The sequence below is a fragment of the Leiobunum rupestre genome, chromosome 7 (assembly GCF_980474605.1).
Source record: "Leiobunum rupestre chromosome 7, qqLeiRupe1.1.hap1, whole genome shotgun sequence".
Taxonomy (NCBI): Eukaryota; Metazoa; Arthropoda; class Arachnida; order Opiliones; family Sclerosomatidae; genus Leiobunum; species Leiobunum rupestre.
Genome location: NC_143390.1, coordinates 52,249,233 through 52,260,402, shown reverse-complemented (window position 1 = coordinate 52,260,402; position 11,170 = coordinate 52,249,233). Strand labels below are relative to the sequence as shown.

At 37.8% G+C, this 11,170-nt stretch overlaps 1 long non-coding RNA gene across 1 annotated transcript; it reads left to right on the top strand.

Annotated features, from left to right (window-relative positions):
- Positions 1-4,152, top strand: LOC149937210 (uncharacterized). Its single transcript, XR_016472329.1, has 3 exons — positions 1-68; positions 160-241; positions 3,809-4,152. It is a non-coding gene; the product is annotated as an uncharacterized LOC149937210 (long non-coding RNA).
- Positions 4,153-11,170: the final 7,018 nt, after the last annotated feature.

The following is an 11,170-nucleotide window of genomic DNA, read 5'->3' as shown; positions in this document are numbered from 1 at the left end:
GACACGTTACATCTTTTGCAATTAGGTTGAGGCTTTGCAGCCACTCGATTAAATTTAACGGATCCTTGGTAAGATCGTGGATTTCATACTGATTAAAGACTTTATTATTATACGTATATTGGGTTAAATAACGCTTATAATCACTCTTCTCGTCGCCAGAATGAACTGAAACAGAATCTTCCGACGTTGCGGAACTACGCGTAGACCCGGTATTGAACATGGTTAGCGGAAAATTAATACGGTTTGTGAAATGTTTATTTCCTATCTGTATAGTAGTCCACCGTCATTATAATCCTTTAACAAAAGCTTTGTTTCGGGCACCGTCATTTGAATCCTTAGACCCCACGTCTACTACATATTTCGTGTATATTGTGGTCCTACTGGCGCCAACAAATTAAGAAGGGCTGATTTTCGAAAGGGCAAAAACGGCGCGACGGCGAGCTCTCTTCGCCGCGGAGTGAATTCTACGCCCCGAACCGTTCGGTTCGTACGTCTTTAAAATTAGTATATCTTTAAAATTAATTATTTGCGGCTAAAAAATTTCCCACCATTAGGTTCCCCTTAATAAGTACGTTGGTAAGGTGGAACTAAAAAGTGGAAAAAAATGAGGCTGGGCTATTGTTCAATTACACATTTGAAAATTATACGTAAATAAAAGCAAACATCGCGTTTTATAGGCAACGCCGAGATTCGAACTCAGGATCTTTTGTTTCCTAGTGAGGCCAATTAACCAACTAAGACCCGGCACCTTGCTGTTATCAACTTAATTACACACTTGAAAATACATTATGTAAATTAAAGTGTTACCTCTCGTTTAAAGCACCGCCGAGTTTTAAACTCATGATCTCCAGTTTTCTAGACAGGAGCTTTAACCAACTAAGCCCCGGTGCCTTGTTACAATTGACTCAATTAAGCAGACATGGCAAAATCGCGGGTAATGTTTAGAGATTCAATCACCCTTAATAGTGAGAGTGGAACTAAATAAAAATCTTCACTCTTTCCCACATTCGCTTTTCGACACTTGCCGAGTTCGCTCTGCCTTAAAGAGTGAGATTAGTCAAGGTCACTAATTTCACTCATATGATTTGCAGAAAATTGAAATTTAAGTCGGGAAATTTTAATTCGTTGGAAAAAGTATATTTTAGCGTCCCTTCCCTTAAACATTAAATTTAGTTACTCAACCTTTAAATTTCTGCTTATGTCGTTTAAAGGGCCACACCGGCGTTTGAAAAAATTTAGCCTGGATTTACCACGTGGTAGCAGATACGACCAATCATATTCGGGAAACAAGCGCGTGAAACTGGTTAAATTCAAACACCGGTGTGTCCCTTTAAATGGTAGGTTTGGCGTAAATCGACTTTTTACCATACATTTCAGTGATTTGAATCAAAACCTGAAATGAATTATTTTGTGTTAATGTAAAAATATGATATATTTCTTTTGTAATAGAAATCAATTTAAGAAACCCTATTGGTCACCAGCTAAAAATAGCTTTAGGTAATAGCAAACGTAACATAAGACCCAAAAGTGTGTCAGCTGTACCTTCGCGCCTATTAAAATTTATAGTAAGACCTAGTCACACTATAGACTACATAACCTACTAGTTGGAATAGTACTAGCAACATTATATTTAGTCTATAGTGTGGTGCGATTTTCTCTCTTCGATTAATTCCACCGTATACATACGTTCTAAAACGCCTCACTCGGTGGCGCTGGAGTACCTCGATTTCGATGACGTATATTCCGACCCCCCTTCGTTTCCCTTTTTAGTTCCACATCGAGATATATATATCGAAGTGGGACTATTGCTAACGACGGTCGTTAAGTGTTGTGACGACACGGAAGATGGAGCTGCGAAAAGTAATTTATTAAGTTAACTTACAGTAACGCCGGCGCCGGGACTCGAACACAGGCAGCCGCTGGCCCCGCAAACTCGAGAAACCGACGCTCTACCAATCGAACCACGCCTTTCTCTTCAATTTGTCGAAAATATTTTACAAAATGCTAGTTCCTGGGCGTAAACATTTTCTTTATCGTGTTTTCTGTTTACTCAAAGGAAAAACAAGAATAGTTATATGATAAAAACTTGCACTGGCTAAAGCTGCAGGTGATAAATCCATGTTCAACTTTCACCTAAGAAGGATTTATCATGGATTAATCAAACGGAAATAGATTCTTCTTAGGTGAAAGTTGAATTTAGTTCTAGCGCGTCGCATTTAATCAAACGGAAATAGATTCTTCTTAGGTGAAACATGGATTAAAAAACTAAGGATGTTCAGCAGAGCTAAGCTCTCTCGCGGGCGAAATCGTCAAAACGGATGTAATATTTTATTTGATGCGTGATGCGTCACACGTGACCTAGGCTATCGAAAGTCGCTTGATGACTTAGGCCTAAGGTGGTGCCTTGGGTATTAGCCTAGCTGATTATTTAACCGTGTATGGTCAGAAGTAATAAATAAGGGTGGCACTTTCTTATCGAAACCGTGTATGGTCAGAAGTAATAGGTGTGGCACTTTCTTATCGAAGTCGTTTATATGTGGCACAAAATAATATTATCGCCTTCTTGGCGAACTTGTATAGTTTGTATAGTTGGTCCAGAGATTTGGTCTCATTCGATAGAACTCTTTGACGCGCACGCAGTGCCGTTAATTTCCGCCCCCTCCGACCATCCCCCTTAAAGGGAGAGTGATCGAAAAAAACAATTTGGTCTCATAGAACAATAAAAGTAAAAGATTGGATCGTCTACGCTAGCGTCTACTTGAAAGAGTGAGACCAAAAAATCCAAAGCAGTCGAACTTAGGGCGTGTTGCAAAAGTCTGCTTTGCTAGAATCAAACATGTTAAATTAAATGGGCTAGCACTTTGGCTAGGGCTTTGGCAACAGGCCCTTAAGCTGAAAAGTATGCGACCATGGGGACAGAATCTCCGTCTTGCCATATTCTTAGTACATAAATACATTCTTGCAATAATATGATTTATGCAGTTGTTAGTAATCCATATTAAATATCTGCTCTAAGAAAATACTAATTTAATCACCGAGATAATATAAAATCACATGGCCTGAACAGCTTTTGTATTGGTTTGCCCACCCGGGTATCATGAGGGTGGGTGGCGGCCACTCTTTAACATAGGATGGTAAATTATATATAAAACGCTAGGAAATCATATGGCCTCAACAGCTTTTGTATTGGTTTGCCCACCCGCGTATCCTGAGGGTGGGCGGTGGCCACTCTTAAACATAGGACGGTAAATTATATATCAAATGATAGGAAATCACATGGCCTCAACAGCTTTTGTATTGGTTTGCCCACCCGCGTATCCTGAGGGTGGGCGGTGGCCACTCTTTAACATAGGATGGTAAATTATATATCAAACGATAGGAAATCACATGGCCTCAACAGCTTTTAAATTGGTTTGCGCACCCGGGTATCCTGAGGGTGGGCGGCACCCACTCTTTAACTTAGGATGGCAATTTATATATCAAACGATAAGAAATCACGTAGCCTCAACAGTTTTTGTATTAGTTTGCCTACCTGTGTCTACTAAGGGTGTATGGGTTTGCCCACTCGAATACACTGATGTGGAACTAATATTACGGCCTGGGCCGACTTGTTTACTTTGCGACAAACTCTCCTTAACTACTATACCGTTCTGACACACTTCTGAGTCTTATGCTACTTTTGATATTAGAATTAGTCTAGTTCGAAATCATAAATGGCATATCCGTTCCGATATAGTACGTTCGAGCAAGTGCACAATTTATTGAATAATCTGGATTAATTAACCTAGAGCATTTGCACATTTTATAGTATTCGAAGGATGTTGGAAGGTCACCTAGTGGACAAATGGATCGACGATGAAAGCCGTGACCTTTGGAAGTGTTTCTTGAAGCCTGACTACAACGAAGCGACGCCTTTGTCTTTCAAGAATCTCTCTGGAACCTTTATTTTATTTCTCTTTTTCAACGGGCTCTCGTTCACAGTTCTCCTTCTGGAAATCATTTGCCATCGATTAGGCTGGAGAAAAAGAAACCCTGTTATCATTCACCGCTTTTAGTAGTTTTGAAGTTTTGAATTCGCATCACTTATTAAATGGTGTAATAATAGTTTTCAAAGTTTCAAAAGAAGTGTTTCTAGCCTGGACATAAACGCTTAAGAACTGCAAATATTCTAGCCGTCACCCTCGCATAATTGCACAAGTTAGTCTGCTTTTAATTAATCATGACCCTCTTACACACAGACGATGATGTCATATATGTTTAATTTTTGTGATTTAATATACTTATATTCGCTATAAATAATGCAAGGGGTTACACGAGAGCGTAATGCTTTAGTGGACTTTGCTCATGCAGAAATTTAAGTTATTCAAGTTTACACCCACTTTCGGAACGTTTTTGAAAAATAAAATGTGACCTTTAATAAAAATAATATTATCTTAAAATGTATTTAGCCGTGCAACAGTTAATCGCGTTAAAATAACAGATTGTAACAAAAGTAGTGAAGTTCTCCTCAAACCTGTATTTCTCGAAATGCAAAGAAATGTATGTTTCCTACCTCTCTTTACAAAGAGTATCAACTGAATTCCCTGAATTAATTAACAAACACTTCTGATCTCCTTCAATTGTAAAGGCACCATTATTAAAAAAAACTTTTAACATACGTTTAAAATTAGGTTTAAAATTTTTTGTTAATCTTAACGAAAACTGACTAGATTTTAGTTGGATCTAACATACAACTATTGGGAGAAGCCAGCTACAGTGAGTTTTCATTTTTACTACTTTATCCGCCATTTTTCAATATGGAGCCCAAATTTAAACAATAACATCATGTCTCTACTAGGTATTACTAACTAATACAGAAAATCGAAGCCAACGAGGTTTAAAACTACCGTAGTTAATTATCGCTCAAAGAGATAACTCTGTGCGTCATTTCCCAAGATGGCGTTTGATTTGAGGTGTAGCAACGGAAAGTCGAATTTAATGTTAAGGCATAGTTTGTCTTTTCGGTGTAATAGTCGCAAGCCAGATTTCCGGCTCGGTACTGATGAGTCCCAAATTAGACGAAACCGGTCTACCGTTGGAATTTCTGGCTATTTTATTTAGATTTTTAATCGAAGGTCTATTTGGTCCGAGATTCACGTCTATATGTTTACTCGAAGATCTATGGTACGAGTTATTTGTAAGTATTTTAATTTCTTCAAATTTGTTAAAGGGTTTAGCTTTTTTGTCCCCTTTCATTATGGACTATTATACCTATTCGCGTATTTTATCACTCCTTGCACATTAATACAGCGAACATGGAACAACAAAGATTCGGTGAATAGTGATTAGAGCTAAGTTAAGTTGTCCATGGTCCGATGATGCGCGGCATGTTACTTTGTTTTTCTTTCGATTATTTGTTCTATGAAGTTTTACTTAAAGTCACGAACCGCATAGTAACTCGACCGTCGGTGAAACTCCTCACATCATGACCAAGGTGTTTTCTTCTATCTCTATTTTTTTCAAAGTTCATCGGTTGTAACAAAGGGTCTCATCCTGGCAGTTAGTTCACATCAGTGACCAGGTGTGGAGTTTTGCTGACCAATTTAAAAATTAGGTAAAAGAAGATTTTTTTCCAAACTGGTGACTTGATGTCAATGTCAGCAAAGCCGAATGCCTGAAGCAGTGATGGGCACTCTCCTTTCACCGTGAGATCAGTGAGAGCAATTGAGAGGAGGCGAGATGCTCTAAACTTCCAATGGAGAAAAGTGCGATATGAGTTTCCAAGCTATGAATTTAAGAGGAAATAAGATGTTTCAAAGAATGTATTTGGAGTGTGAGCGAGGTTAATTTAATTAGGGAAATGCGATGAGAGGTGATCAGCTATAAAGTTAGTTTGCGGTGGTGAGAGGAGGTGAGTTTGAGTTTAGATGTAAGAAAACCAAATGAAAGGAAATATAAAAATATGACCTTCTTGCAAATAATTATGTAACTTTGGCCAATAACAAAGCCCAAACGTACAATAACATAATATGCTGACGTTAGAAGGCTATAAAAAAGTTATAGACAGTAAATCTAATGAGGCCACCGGCCAGTGATGGTCGTTGTTCTACCCCTGTAAGAACAGTGTGAGAATCTGAGAGGAGGTGAGATGTGAGAAACTTCAAAAGGAGAGGAGCGTGAGAGGAGTTTCACAAAGTATGTATTTCAGAGAGAGGAGATTGAAAGGAGATAATTTATGACTTCCATAAACGGAAAAGAGCGTGAGATCAAATCAAATTTTTCAACAAAAAAAATAGCGGGAGTGTGCGCGAGGTTAGATTAATTAGCGAAATTCGATGAGATGAAATAAAAAGTTAGTTTACGGTGTTTAGAGGAGATGAGTTTATATTTAAAATTTTAGAAACGGGAATGAGGTGGAGTGAGAGATATCACAAAATTTAGAAAAATGCCCATCACTGGCCTGAAGTATCATAGCGAAGCGTTTGTAAAGGGAAAATAGTGACCATTTCAAATCGTCCAAATATGGGAGAGAGAGAGAGAGAGAGAGAGTTTCTCTTTTCGAGGGGAATTTCCCTCCTGGAAGAGATTCGCGGAGTTGGCGCTGCTCAAATATCATTGACCCTTTTAGTAGCACCCTTTTCTTTAATCCTTCATTTCTTTCTCTATCGCTTCGGGAACGTAAAAAGACATACCAGGGTACCTATAGTTCAAGGTCAAGGTCGACGTGACCGTATCTATATTTTAGCATTCATTATGTTGTACGCGGTCGCTGCTCGGCTGAACTGAAATAAGATGGTTTCAATCGTGAGAGCTGTATGCGAATTTTTAGTTTTCCAAATCTATAGTTAATTTGATAACTAGGTCAGTGTAACGCCCGAAAATTCAATAAAACCGCTTTGTAGAAGTAAGCAAATTTTGACCTGGGAAGAATATTCCCAGGATGTTTTGATGGCATCTATATTTAACGTATGGGGTTTGAAGGGGTGTGTAAAGCCCGCATTTGTATTCACATATGTAGGCTTTGTCCCTAACAGCCTTTCCCTTTACTTCAGAGAGTTCTCTCGTTGTTTTGGGCCATCGCTGCTGGGGAAGGCAGGGATGACTCATCCTCACTCACGTCATCCACCTTCGGAATTCTCCCTTCGTTAAGAGAAGCACTTTTGGTCTGAACGATTTTGTTTATTTTATCCATATGTTCGTTAACATTCTATTCTACAACTGTAAAAGACATAGAAATCGGAAATCAAGCTATTTTATGATAGCTAACTTTCACACCAGAAACTGTGTCCGAGTTATATTTTGTGTTGTTTGTAATTTCGTTTAATATTGAGAAAACATCAGTAATTTGGATGACCACCTCGTTTCACAATGTACCTTAAGAGTGATTTCCTACTAAGACTTCCCATCTACTTGTGGAAGCACTCAAAAAACTAAAAATATTTTGCACAATACCAAAAACGTAGCCCTCATAGGCGACACACTAGCTGAATGTGTTCCAAAAAGGTTATAGGTATGGCCAGCACAGGGAACAAATATAGCTAATTTATTTATTTTTGATATTCGAGCTTGAACACCGTTGTATTTCCTGGCCATGTTGGCACCATTATCATATCCTTTCCCCTCGACAATCCTCAATATTCAGTCCATTAGACTTAAGTTTGACAATATCCACCCCAATGCACGATGTGGCTGAAGGTGGATATTCGATGAACGAAATTAATAAGTAAGATATGATTTTGTAATTTTATCAAGGTATTATAAATAGTTTTAATATAATTAGGCAATAATATCATGCAACGGGACCGTTTAAATTATACTGGATGGTTTTACTGTACTTCGTTCAGTTACGTATTGCTATACTAAAACTCCGCTGCACTGTTTAATTTTTTTTAAATTTTTGTACTTTTTAAAATAATATAAATTTAATAAGGGTGGCGTAGCTAATTGCAAAGCGGGAATTTCGGAGATCTAAAACCACGTAACGTAACTCGTGTGGGTATTGAGGTGTTTGAGAGCTAAAACCACGTTACGTAACTCGTGTAGTTATTGAGGTGTTTGAGAGCTAAAACCACGTAACGAAACTCGTGTAGTTATTGAGGTGTTTCAGAGCTAAAACCATGTAACGTAGCTCGTGTAGTTAGGTTGTATGTTTGAGGTGTTTGAGAGCTAAAACCACGTAAAGTAACTCGTGTAGTTATTGAGTTGTTTGAGAGCTAAAACCACGTAACGTAACTCGTGTAGTTATTGAGGTGTTTGAGAGCTAAAACCATGAAACGTAACTCGTGTAGTTAGGTTGTATGTTTGAGGTGTTTGAGAGCTAAAACCACGTAACGTAACTCATGTAGTTCCGTTGTATGTTTGAAAGCTAACACCATCTAAAAGCATGGGAGGAAAAGGGGGGATTATATTTAAATTTTTATGACATAAATCCAAACTATCCTATATAAGTGTGACTAAGTAATAATATGTCAACTGCACAAGCCATGTATGGCCAGAAGTAATAAATAAGTGTGATCCTGTTGGGTCATGGAGATTATCGAAGCCGTGTATGGCCAGAAGTAATAAATAAGTGTGAGCTTGCTGGGTTATGGAGATTATCGAAGCCGTGTATTGCCAGAAGTTATACATAATGAATGAATTAATAGTTTATTTGATTTGCATACAGTAGGCACACTTTTAAATCAAGGCGGCTCCGCTTTGGGGAGCACAATCAGTAGGCAGAAATGTACAAAATCTTATTATACATAAATAAGAAAATATATAGATATGTATTTGAAAAAAATTACAAATGAAAAATAAATAAAATAAAATAAAATAAAATATAAAATAAAATTAAGCGTTCTCATACAGAGGAATTTTGAATTTGGTCACTTCCTTTGCAAGACCTCAAGTTTCTTCCAGTACCATTTATTTAGTATATGTTTCAGAAGTGATGGATTCCAGTTAGTAATCGTGAAACCAAGGAGGTCTTCCAAGGGCAAATGAAAAGACGACTCTCTCCAATCTTGAATTACCTCAAAATCCTCCATGGCCGGACATTCCAGTAAGACCTGTTCAAGGGTCTCATTTTCTGCTCCACACTGTACAAATCTCGGCGAACAACCAAATAACTGTTCACAACGTTCGCCTGTCCGAGCTTTGAGATAAGAGTCCACTGTGGAAACTACCATTATATAAATCTTCCTGACTTGGTTTAGCTTTGGCTTTATAAATCTGTAGGGACCTGTGTCCCGCTACTCTATTCTACCATTTAGACTCCACGTGTCTACGAACGTCTGTGTCAACATAGCTATTCCATTGAACCTCCGTTGTCGCTTTATATCTCTCGGTATCAACTCTGTAGCCTCGAACAAGAACCGCTACTCTTCTCGAGAAACGGATGCTAAAATAGCTCAAATTGCGTGTTACCAGGAATCCATAACGCTACTTGGAATGAATAACGACTTTGATTCCCCGCCGTTGTGGCGGAACATAGTAGGCGGAGCTTATAAGACGAGTGTCAGCTCGTCCTCTCATAAAACCACGTGACTAATGTGTTGTTTGCTCTGTCGTCTGTTTGCTAATTAGGCTGATTATAATGTTCTGATAGACCATAATTTGAATAAGAACAAAGTTATCAAAGAACCTAAAAACACGGTTGAAAGCAGTTGTTTCGGAAATTAACATATTTTTAGAGAACGACATTTTTAATATTCCCTCCGTGCCGGTGTAAAGACTGTATTGAGTTCATGCATTTAACTAATTAATTAGTCCATGGTTCATGCAAGGAAAAGACCCAATAGTTTTTGCCAAGCACTATGGAATGCATGTTTGAAATCCTATCATGATAGGATGGCCTTTAATTTGTTGGATGTTATGATAACTCTCACAGGATTTTGATAAACATTTGCTTCACTTTATGCTTCTAAATCTGAGCTGTTAGGCCTTTGTTCGGGATTTGGAGGTAAATAGATTTCATCTTTACGGACCATTATTATCGCTCTTTTCTTTGAAGCTTGGTTACAAACTACCATTTTTTCTAAATCATGTATTGGTTTTAATCACTCATCTATAGCGGATTCTTATACCGGAAAAACATCTAAGTCAACTATGCCGAAGGGTTCTGCCATTTTTCCCGATGATGAAAACTATGGCACGCCAAACCGGACAAAATTCATACACTCACGCGCTATCAAATTTTTGGGGTCTATTAAATTTTTAACCCTCTCGCTATCAAATTTTTGACCCTCTCGCTATCAAATTTTTGACCCTCGCGCTATCAAATTTTTTACCCTCTCGCTATCAAATTTTTATACCCTCGCGCTATCAAATTTTTATACCCTCTCGCTATCTAATTTTTATACCCTCTCGCTATCAAATTATTGACCCTCTCGCTATCTAATTTTATACCCTCGCGCTATCAAATTTGTATACCCTCTCGCTATCAAATTATTGACCCTCTCGCTGTCTAATTTTTATACCCTCTCGCTATCAAATTAATGACCCTCTCGCTATCAAATTTTATACCCTCTCGCTATGAAATTTTTATACCCTCTCGCTATCAAATTTTTATACCCTCGCGCTATCAAATTTTAGACCCTCGCGCTATCAAACTTCTCTCTACTTTTTTATATGACAGTTTCGTCTGATTTGCGAAGCTTACTTTACTTAGCCAAAATAAGTGAGAATTTGGTCAAGTGAAGTGAGAACAAGGCCAATTTAAGGAGAACTTCGCCAAGACAAGTGAGAACGTGACCGCTTAAAAACGATCCTGTTTCCAGAGGTTGGCACAAAATCATGTTTTGTGTAACGAATTAAAGTTTTTTCTAAAGCCATTATCCGAAGACATTTATCTAGCTAGCCCTTTTTCTTTGGTGACATCAGTCACTCACACCGTCACACGTAAAGGAAATAATAAAGACGATAAATAACGTTAAAAAAACCACCTATGGACTGCAATGCAAAGGATGATAAAATTAGCGAATACGTAGATTAGTTCATTGTGAAAAGGGATAAAAATCTAAACCCTAAACAAATTTGAAGAAATTTAAAAACTTACAAATAGCTTGTACCGATAGGTCTTCGAGTGAAAAACTAAATAACTTATTTAGTGGACAGAAGAAGACATCGATTGTATTTTAGTAGGTTTGAAATATAAGTTTTGTGGACTTTTGAATACCGTTAAGTTAATGACAATTGTAGTAATGGTAAT